A 12,157-nucleotide genomic window follows, 5' to 3' on the forward strand; every position below is an offset into this window, starting at 1 on the left:
TATAGGGACCTAACAAGCCCCTCTCCTTCAAAAAGTGTTTTCCTCAATGCTTGAGTAGTTCTCGATGCTCCTGTATAAAATTCTCGTCCTCCCATGTGGAATCTTCAGCGGGTAAGTTCTTCTAGTTGATGAGATACTTTGAAATTGATCGATTTCGTAGCTATGAGGTTCTCGTTTCCATGACTGCTTCAAGTTCCAATATGATTTTTCCTTCCTCGTCAAGTTCTAATAATATTTTTTGAACTCGGAGCTTGTCACCTATAACCTTCTGTAAGCATGAGACATGGAAAACGGGGGGCGCTCGGGAAGATGCAAGAACCTCCAATTTGTATGCCATAGTACCAATATTTTGCAGCACCTTGTAAGGACCATAACACTTTGGTGATAATTTATTATCCTTCTTAGCTTGCTTGAGGGACATTTGTTTGTATGGTTGTATTCGTAAAAATACCTAGTCACCTATGTCAAAACTTCTTTCGGTGTGATGTTGATATGCTTATTGTTTCATTTGATTCTGTGTGAAAGTGAGGTTATCTTTTTTCTTCTTGATATGTCCTTCTATATTGAGAGTTTGAAAAGTGGTAGTTCGTGCCAATGCAATACAAGATATGGTCGGATTCATTTCTTCTTTCTCTAGGGTTGGTTCCTCGTGTATATCCTCTTCTTTTGACGTTTCTTGATCCTTTTCTTCCTCCTCTTCACAATCAATGTAATAATAATTTCTTCTCAGCACACTTATGACCTTTAGTGTATTTTCTATCACAACTGTAACAAAGTCCTTTTTCTTCCTTTTCTTCCAATTTTTGTGGTGTCAACCTTGTAGGTTGTGGAAGGTTAGGAGCAACAACACTTCCATCTTTATAATTGTGAGTGGTGGGATTTCTTGTTGCCATAATTTTGCTTTCAATTTTTCTTTCCAACCTAAATCCCTACTCCAATGAATCAAGTTCCCAAAGATGAACCTCGTGTTGAATGTTATCCTTTAAAGTTCCTATGAAGACATTAATCCTGTGCTTCTCTGGAATATCATTTACCCTTATATTCAATTTTTGGAAGTCCTCAATGTGCTCTGCCATTGAACCCTTTTGTTTGAGATTTATCAATTGGCTGAAGAATATGTTTCTCTTTGTATCCTCATAATGTTCTATCATTTCCTCCATGAAAATTGACCAAGTGACAAGTGGTTTACGAGAACAAAGCCCTTTATACCATAAAAAATGATTCGGTTCTAAATATAAAGATGCAATTCGTAGATTTTGTAACATTTGCACATCATGTAGATCAAAATATTTATCCATCTGTAGTATCCATGTTATGGGATCCTTGACATCAAACTTCCTCATATCGATCTTTGGAATATGGTGGGACTTCAATCCAATGTTAGATTCTATGAAATCATGATTAACATTTATTTTTTTCTCATCATGAGTTTCCTCTACTACCTTTTCGTCATTAGGAGGCCTTTCTTGTAGCAGCTTTGTCCCACCTTCCTTCAAACCTTCCATGTATTTATTCAAATCTTCCATACCTTTCTTCCAATATGCTTCCATACCATCGATATCAGCTTCCATGGCATAGATAAAACTATTTATCCTAGTTTTGATCGCATTCTTCAAATTATCCATCCAATTTTGATTATTAGGTGTTCCTATTTTCTTGATTCGAGACATTCTTTTTATTTCTTTTAGGATCTCGATGTCGAATTTGTTGTAGCCCTCTGCGTCCTCCTTCCAATGCCACAAGTCTGATCGAAATTTGATTCTCCATTAAATAGTTATGCCCAATATCCCAAGATGACCTGATTATATACTTTTTCAATAGATCGAACTTGTATGAAGTTTCACGTGTCGCTTTTTCGACCTTCCGACCTAAAAAAATACACTGAGAAGTACAGTTCGTCCTGTTTCTCTAACTTCTTACAAAATTTCAATCTGATGCTCAGAGAGAATGTTATGACGATCTTCCCAAGGTCCCATGTTTGGGATGTAATTCGGGAGCCAACAAAACCCTAAATGTATTGGACCATATCTCCGAAGATATAGAAAAACAAGATCTGAAATTTGGGCCCAAGATTCACCAAGATTTCAGCTCAAATGGGTTTTAATTTCAGATTCTGATACTTCATAGAAATAAAATTATAGTGAAAATTACATGATGCACTGTTTGAGATGGAATTTTGGAGCTTTCAAAAACCCTAACTTCTTTAAATCCTATCTTCGAAAATATAGTGAGACAAGATCTGAAATTCGTACCAGACTTTTAGAACGATTTCGGCTCAAATGGGTTTTTTCTATCTTATGAAACTTCATAGCGAAAATGTTATAGCGAAAATTCCATGATGGCCTGTTTGGAGCAGCGAAACCCTAGAATCCAAAGATCTGATACCAAATGTTATGAAACGATCTCACAAAAATATAGAAGAGATAGATCAATGACTTAAAAATCAGCCTCTTCGAGGGGGAAACCTCCTTTACATTACACAAAATGAACAATTCTTGGATGATACAAATGACAAGGCCTCCTTTGTATATATAGGAGTCTAAGGGGTCATAATATAATGAGAGTCGACATAACAATAATAATAAGGGAACAACAATAACAATAGTGGGCTTCTATGGGGCACAATAATAAAAATATGGGGACTACATGGGCACAACAATATAATAAGTGGGTTGCACTAATAACAATAAGTGGTTACGCTTGTAGTATAGGAACCTAACAATTTGTCGCTTACTTGTTGAATTTTTGTTGCCTACTTACATCTTTGTATGTTAGGTTACATTTTGAATATTTTGATTAAATGTAACAGTCTTGTAGGTTGATCACAAGAACTGATCAATTATGTTCGACTACATGCATATATGCGTATGTGTGCTTGATTTGGCATTGCTTATTCATATTGTTGGTTGCATGTGGAAATGTGTACAATGGAGTAATGACTTTCGTCATGCATGAGGTCATAGCATGCATTGTTGATATGTCCTTGCATTGATGATTGGACCTGTTGATGCCCCGAAAATCGTTGCAACAACATTGGGGAAACCACCCGGTCCGGACCTTAGTGCAGCTCCTTTTCCGTTTGGAATAGTGGCTCCGACTGGGGATAATGGGACCAGTTTCCCAAGAATTATAAGTAAACAGGATGGATGAGTGACTTATGATATAGGATGGTAATAAGCGAACAGCTAAACTATAGGCAAAATATAATAACTATAATCTAATCCCGGGACTTATCAATTGGTAGAGCGTAGCGTTTGATAATCTGTGCTTTAAGGCAGGCATATAGATGACTCTAACACTAAAGCATAGATGTTTAAACCATTTAAGATTGCTCTGCATAATTAGTTATGCAGAGCGATAATAGCGAATTACTACACTTAGTCATTTATATCATTGCTACATGCATGAGTAAAAGAGATAACAAATCACAAAACATTCAATAGTGAAATGAAATGAAGATTTGCTGTTATATCGCATACATGTATTCAACAATAGCAAAGATAATAACACAACAATTCATATAAGAGGAAAGAACATAGATGCAGATAAAAGTACCATGTAAGCTGCTTGATCAATCCAATATATTAATCACTATGTCGTAGTACTTCCTTCAAACCAGAAAGCATTCCAAACAAGAGACAGTAGTGCACAATTGTATACAATAGCCTTCTAATCAAAATTAAGAACCATCGGTCGAGTTTCACAAAAGAATATAGACTGAAGCACAATAGTGCAAACTTCAGCCTTTAAGTCTATTACAAAATTTTACGACTCCTTCCAAAACAATGAAAGGGTCTATAAATACTATGCTAATCTAAATATCTAAAAAAACTGAAAAGCTATTAAATTGGCATCAATAAATATTTTTCCATCTTTCTTGGCGATCTGGCAGTCAGCGGTAATGCTTCATTCGGTGGTCTCTTTGCCTTTACGCCTTAGCTGACATATCGCCAGCATTGGCTCTACTTCTGGTGGAGTGTTGAGACGTGAAGTGAGCTGGGCATCATATGTGGCATCCTGAATGTCGGAGATCAGGCATCCGAGGGCATCTGTTAAACATTTGAGAGCCGACCTTTGAGTGTGTGGCTTGATGAGAAAAGACCAATATGCTTCAGAGGTTAAAGTATTTACTCCGGTAATTAACTTCCTCTGTTCCTCCAAGTCATGATAACTTGTTTGTTCAATCATATTTGCTGTTGTTATACTTCCAGGTGTGCACTGAGAGATCATGTTTGCTAAATAGAGTGTGTCGTTGACTAGATCGATCATATTGGTGGCAATAATTTTACACCTTGAAGCCGCCCTCTCCGCTTTCATCACCTGAGTTTCCCATTCCGTGAAGAGTATGTTCTTGTACGTTTCATAGATTCGGGGCAAATTTGCCGCTTTTCCCTCTTCAGAATCTTGCCACTCAAGATATTCGGATATGGTTTCTTCGGCCTGATCTAGCTCGCTTCTGGCTTTCTCTATTTGCTCACAAACTGCTGTAGATGTTTCGCATAATAGCTCAGCCTTAGAAAGTTGTCGGCATAGAAGTCTGATCTGAGATAGTAATGCGCCATTTATTTGAGCTGCCTCTGCTCAGAAATCTTTCACATTCTGGGTGCCCTTGATACCTTCGAGCTGTGCTGATAGTTGTGCTATTCGCTCATCTTTTGATTTCATCATCAGCTCGTTCGCCGTTCTCAACTGCGACAATGTGTCCGACAACTCTTTCTGCCTCTGGATTGCGCTCTGGTCTATCCTCTGTTTTTCGGCTTGCAGTTGCTGTGTTAATTCATTGTTCTGCTGCTGTTGTGCCAACAACTGCTCTTCTACCTGTGCTGCCTTGTTTTTCGCCTCAATTACCTCTGCCTGTAATGCATAAATCTCATGGTCCTTAGTCTTCAACAGAAGACTTACCTCTGATGCCTTGTCGATAGTCGCTGCAAAATAAGCTCCCACAAATTGCGACAGCTTTGTTAGATCATCGGAGGGGTCCAATTCCTCCTTCCAGACCACATTGCCCGTGACTGTTTGCTCAGGAAAGATAGAAGGTTGATCAAGCCTTCGTCTCTTCTTAGAGCGCTTAACAACGGCTCTATGCTTTGGGCTGTAGAAAATATCCAGGGGAGGAATTTCTTCCACCTGGAGAACAATTTGATCGGAAGGGTCTTTATTGATTATCTCGACATCCCGTGAAATGGGTGGGCCGCTGGTTCCTCCTAGAACCTGAGAAGAAGTGGTATCGGGCGCATCGCTTGTTTTAGAGGTGTCTGTGTCTTTGGAGCCTTCCTTACCACTGATAATGGAATCGAATTGGTTCCATTGTTTAATCAATTCAGGATCGGTGGAGGTTTGCTTATGTTGCTCTGTGTGGGCTTTGCTCCGTTCTTTTTCTTGTTCTAACTTCTGCTGCTCTTCTCGTGCTTTTCGCTGCTGCTCCTCTAGCGCTTTTCGCTGCTCCTCTAATTCTTTTCGCTGCTGCTCCTCTTGCTCCCTTTTTGCTTGCTCTTTTCTTTGCTTTTCTGCCTGTAGCTTCTTTTGCCTTTCCTCCTGTTGTTTATCTTGTTCTTTAGTTGTAACAGGAGGTGGGCGTGTCTGTTGCCGACCAGGCTCGCTTGAGGAAGATGCCGGGGTTGTGGATAATAAATCTAGAGGCAGAGTTTGCAACCTCTGCTCTCTAAGTTTATTAAACTCAGTTAACGTCTCATCATTATATTTCATTCGCGCAAGCTCTTTGGCATGGCCGATTGTATCAGCGGCGATGAACATGTCATCAAACATATCCTCTTGATGATCAACTTTTGTTAATTTCGCCTGTTCTAGGGCAGTGTAGGCGGTTTTATTTGGATCATAGAGTTTGCTTGGGATAGTGGCCAGGGATAAAGCTTGCATTTTTGTTGCCTCTTTTTCTGCATGCTTGAGATTATGCAGAGTAAAAACACCAATTCTCAAGGGAAAAGAGGGCCAGCCCCTCTTCTTTTCTTCCTTTAGAGTTTGTGTGACACTCTCGGCCATAATCTGGTAAGAGATTTCTCGAGCCAACAATTTGTCTGGAATATATAAAGGGAGAACATGCGGCCTGGCCTGGCTCCCAAAAACCCTAACATAGGTAAAATGCTCTTCCCCGAACTAACTTGCTATAGCTGGTAAGTCGAAGGAAGCTTCATAGGAAATTTTTGGGATGGGTTTGTCATAGATGGAATAGTAAATGGGCACCATGAAACCATTGCAAATTTGATACAAATGGTCCTTGTAAGAGGAATTCCACAATTTCTGATCGTACAAATGAATGGGTGAAGGGTCTTGGGTGGTCCACCTCCAACCGAGGATAGGAAACTCAGAATTAAAGCACAGGGTATCCATAATGTAAGCAGTATAATAAAATGGTGGGATCTTCCTTTCGGTGACTATGGTTTTGGCTCTAAAGTCACGAACAGCTACGACCAATTTATCAGAAAGAATGGTGGCCCAATCCATGATTATACTATTAACAGCTGCTTCCATTAGGGGAACCATATCAATATTGATATTAGCAGAGTCATGTAACCCCCATAGTCTACACATCATAATCCCCGCATAGCAATAGGGAGAAGCCAAAGAATCGACGGAGTACTTACCCGAACTCTCGTGCTTGTGTTTGGCCGGGTTCTGCCTCCAATCTCGGATGGGTTCAGATGGTGATTCATTTTCGGCTGCAAATTTCTCCATGAAGGCTCTGTTATAGATTAGCTCTGGTTCAGGGAAATGATACATTTGTCTCAGGTTATCAGGCTTGAACGACCCGAAAATCCTTCCATCCCTTGTATGAAAAGTTCTATCAGTGATGGGAATTTCCTCAATTGCCCAGCGCACCACATCAGTGTAAGGGAGGACCTGCTCTCTGGCTGCTATCCTGTGCAGAAAGGAGTCGGCCAAGTCTTTTAGGGTTGCGTCGGACTTCCTTTTTACATCCACAGTAGCTTCCGTCACTGTCTTTTCCGGTTGCTCAGCTTCTAATAGATTATACGTGCCCTGCCATGTGGTCCTAGTGAGACCAGTGCACGTAGTGTCTGAAATTAGGCCTTTCTTCGGATTTGTGGCAGCTTGACCTGCAACAGATGTAGCAGTGGAACCAACAGTCCTCTTGGATTTCTTCCCCATCATGTTTAGGCTTTTCTCAACAGATGAACTCTACACAAATGCAAGAGAAATCGTAACAAGAAAAATAACGATGACAATCCATAATGGGAAAGATATATATCACTTAAAGCGTGGCGAGATTAATTTTCAAAGGTCGCTGCGGATCTAATCACTAGGAAGTCATTGCAGATGCATTGACGGTGATTTAAGGCCTGCTACCCATTATATGAGTATTACACCGTTATTCGGCTGAATGATCCCCTAAAGCGTGCAACAGATATTTTAATGGTTTAAACGCAAGTGTTCGTTAATCGAAGGGGCAAGGTTTTAAATATGCATGCATTACCTTATCCCTGCATTTAACGGTATTTTGAAATTTGCGCTTTATCAACCGGATTTAAATATAATTTTAAGGCTTGAAGCAATCACTTTTTGAGAATGCCGATCACTGATGAATCAATATCGCATCGCATCGGGGGTAAGATGCTACACTATTGTTTAGAAAAGGTCCTAGGCGAATGCTGATTGCGACATCGCATTGGACTAGTGCGTGAAAACAAAACAAAGTGCTTATAAAGTGATTTGCCGACTTCCGATTGCGATATCGCATTGCATCGGGGGTAAGACCTGAGCGCCTTATCAAAGTGCATAGGATTCCGCCAACGGCCGATAGCGATATCGCATCGAGTCGGGGTTTATAACTTAAAGTGTTTTATCACAAGAGGTAGTGCCGATAGCCGATCGCCGATATCGCGTCGCATCGGGGTGTGAGTTATGTGCTCTTATTAGGTGTGCATTGAATACCGCCGATCGCCGATAGCGATATCGCATCGGCAAAGACCAAAGTGTCATTTAAATGCGTTTCTCTTGTTATTGCGATATGCGATCTTGCGATTGCTTTATCGCAATAACGAAAGATTGTTTAATTATTGGAACATTATTATTCAAAAAGGCTTAAATTCATAAACTCATTTGATTATCATACCTTTTTTGAACAAACTCATTGATGCCAATTAAATTTCTAAAAGGGACCCATTCCATATGTTAATTTTTGTGAATGAAAATGTTATGAAATGGGGGGTTGTTGTAGAGCACAACAATTGGCGATTCGCTGGTAGAACCAGTTATCTCTGACACTAATACAAACACTTAAGCTTTTCAAAAATAGAAACTCAATCAGAAGGGGAAACTTTTAATATAACTAGATATTCATGTGTTCTGACTAAAGTGAACTTCATTTCGTTAACTTCTTCCCATTTAGTTTCAAGAAAACAAATACATTCTAAGTTTTTAAAATAAGTCTTTATTGGTTTATAGTGATAAAACAGAAAATTCTCCCAAATCAGCGTTTATAATTAACTCCTCTGTCATAGGTAGAGCCTCTGTTGCCAGCAAACGTTTATAGTCTCGACAGGGATACCTTTTAACCATAGTATTGTCCACTTTTCCATTCACATAAGAGTGTGATTAACAGAATGAATCCAAAATATGTTTCCATATTTTATTTTTCATCTGTTATTGATAAGATAAAAAGCCATTGTCCTGGTTTGGTGGCCAGCTGTTGACAACGCCATTCACTGGTAGTAATTTAACTGAACAAGCCGGCTCGTGATGAGACCCCTTGTCTTGTAATTTCAAGCCATTACCCTGTTTTGATAGGCAGTATTGGTAATGTCAGTCAAACTATTTTCCTATGAACATGGTAAGCAGGCTTGTAATAAGACCTCTTATCTTTAATCTTTTATATTTTAGAATTACACTCTGAGTAACCATAAACTTTAGTGAATGGAGTGAACAATCTTCTCCTTAAGAGCAAATGGATGACAGGTGAAGAGTTGTAGATGCTGAAAATGGGTTAGTTTCTATCTTAAAATGGATAACCTTTGGAGACCAGTTTTGAAAACAGAAAATGATTCACAGAACTTTTACCTCTTGAGAAGAGTCTTCAAAAGTTAGATTGTATTTTCAGAACACAAGGATATCTAATTTCCTAAAAATTATTCCTTTTGGTTGAGGGTTCTATGATCTAAAAGCAAATATTCATATTATTTTTGTGAGACAGCTTCATCAAACATAGTAAAAGGTCAATGGGGATACTCTACAGTTTTATTTCCTACCAATCCTACAAACTACGCAAATCTACAAAGAGGAGAAGGGATTACCTTCTCAATTAAAGAATTTCTTCAGGATCAGGCCATTAACAGGGAGAGAATCTCTCAACCCTGATAAATCTTGCAATATAAAGGTTGAATGGCCTATCTTCTCACAGATCTGAAATGGTCCAAGCCACATTTTCTGAAATTTGGTATGCTTACCTTTATCTTCATGGGCCTTGTCCCATTTGAGAACTAAGTCACCAACTTGAAGCTGTTTGGAACCGGATGATGCTGAGTCAAAGGATGCTTTGATGATTTGTTGATGTTTGGCATGAGTGATTCTAGCTTTTTCCCTTTCTTCTTCTAATTTAAGAATTTGTTCATGTCTAAGTTGGATAGAAGAAGAAGGAGTCTCTTCAATGTATTGTACTAGGGCTAAAGATGGAAGAACCAGATTCGTAGGCAATATGGCTTCTTTCCCATACACAAGATTGAAAGGAGAGGTTCCTATAGAAGCCTTTTGTGTTATTCTATCAGCCCATAATGCAAATACTAAAGATTTGTGCCAGTTTCTATGATTCTGTTCAACAGTTCGCTTAATGATTTTGATGAGATTCTTATTAGTAGATTCGGCTAAACCATTTCCTTGGGGATAATAATTAGCAGAATATTTCAGTTTAAACCCTCTCTTAATAGCAAAATCATATATAGCATTTCCTGAGAAATAGGAAGCATTATCAAAAACGAGAGCGTTTGGAACACCAAACCTGGTAATGATGAATTGGTCTATGAACTCGATGATTGCCTCTGAATTCGCTGCTTTCAAAGGAATAGCCTCTACCCATTTAGTAAAATAATCGGTAGCAGTGAGGATATACCTATGTTGTTTGGAAGATGGTGGAGTAATTTCCCCGATGATATCTAATCCCCATTGTTCAAATGGTTGTTCAATGTTGACAGGTTGCAGAGGGAAAGCTGATTTCCGTTGTCTTCCACTAGATGTTTGGCAATTAAGGCATTTCCTTACATACTCATGGCAATCTCTAAATAGAGTGGGCCAATAATATCCAGCATGAATAATCTTGTGAGCTGTTGTGTCAGCTCCAAAATGTCCTCCAGCTGGTCCATCGTGTAGTTCCTGCAAAACCTTTTGAGCTTCAGGTTTCTCAAGACATCTTAACAGAATAGAATCATAATTTTGTTTAAAAAGCACATCATCAATGAGAGTGAAATTCTTTGCTTTCAATCTAATGGCCCTTTTATTTTTGTAAGATAAATTTGGAGGAGCATAACCGTTCTTCAAATAAAATATTAAATCTGCATATTGAGATTCAGAATCAGTGACACTTATCTGATTGATTGATTCAGTCTGATCCAAGTCGCTTGATTCAGGAATGTTTGATGCTCCTGCCAATATCCTGCAAAAACCTTGGCCCCTAACAATCTTTGCTGGCTTTATTTCTAAGTCATATTCTTGAAGCGCTGTGACCCAATTGGCCCTTCTTTCACCCAGTTCTTTTTGAATTAATAGTTGCCTTACCGCTGGGAAAGGGACTATAACTTTCGTGTGAGTTTTCAAAAGAAAGGGCCTGTAATGTTTGACTGCTTTGAACACAGCAAAGGCTTGTTTCTCCACATCGGAATAATTTAGTTCGGCACCCTGAAGATTTGAGCTAAAAAATGAAATGGGTGCTTCCAAGTTGTGAGCATTTGGCTGCGTGAGAACTGCAGCATAGGATACATCGGACGCAACGGTATACAATGTAAAATGATTAGAAAAATTGGGAGTATTCAAGGCTGGGGCATTGATTATTGATTGCTTGATAACATCAAAAGCTTGCTTTTCTTCTGATCCCCACTTGAAGACTGAATTCTTCTTGATCATTGTCTGAAGTGGTAATACAATTTGAGAGAATTCTGGAACAAATCGTTTGACAAAATTAATCTGACCCAAAAATGACTGCATCGATTTTTTATTGTGCGGGAAAGGGATTTCAGAAATTTCCTTAATCCGATCAGGATCAATATAAATGCCATCTTTGGATACTATAAAGCCTAAGAGTTTTCCTTGGTCAAGAGCAAAGAAAGACTTCTTTGGGTTTAGAGAAATACCATATCTTTTGCATCGCTGAAAGATTTGATTTAAGTCATGCAAATGATTATTTCTCTTTTTAGAATACACGGTAATATCGTCTAGATAGACGACTACTGATCGATTAATTAACCCTTTGAAGGCTATGTCCATGGCTCTCTGGAATGTCGCTCCAGCATTTATGAGTCCAAAAGGCATTTTCTGATATGCATAGGTTCCCCATTTTGTTCTGAATGTAGTTTTAAGCTGGTCATCAGGATGCACCAGAACTTGATTGTACCCTGAAAAACCGTCTAGAAAAGACATCAATTCAGAACCTGCCACCGATTGGAGGATTTGCTCCATAGTAGGCAATGGGAAGTTGTCTTTTAAGCTCGCTTTATTCAAATTCCTGAAATCAATACAGATTCGAATGTCGCCATTTTTCTTTCTGACTGGCACCATATTAGAGACCCAGTTTGAATGTCGGATGGGAAAAATAATCTTGGCTTTCAAGAGCTTGTTAAGCTCCGACTTAATCTGGCTCTCCAAATTTGGATGTATTTTCCTTAACTTTTGCTGGATTGGTTTCTGATCAGGAAGCATAGGAATGGTATGCTGGATAATAGATGTATCATATGTCTTTAAGTCATCATATTTCCAAGCAAAGACCTGTTTGTTTTTTCTTAACAATTTAATAAATGCTTCCTTTTCTTCCTGAGAAAGTCCTGTTCCTAAGTTGATGTTTTGAGGAGCATCGTTGGTGCCTAGATTTATTAATTAAAACCTAAGGGTAGAACTTTGAAGCTTTGTATTAATTACAGGTTTAAACCTGTCTTTGATATCATAAAGATCTTCTAGTTTTACCACTGGTTTAGGGATCGAA

This window comes from Pinus tabuliformis, chromosome 3_2 (assembly GCF_031772625.1).
Source record: "Pinus tabuliformis cultivar Carrire ecotype Pingquan chromosome 3_2, CPIR1, whole genome shotgun sequence".
Taxonomy (NCBI): Eukaryota; Viridiplantae; Streptophyta; class Pinopsida; order Pinales; family Pinaceae; genus Pinus; species Pinus tabuliformis.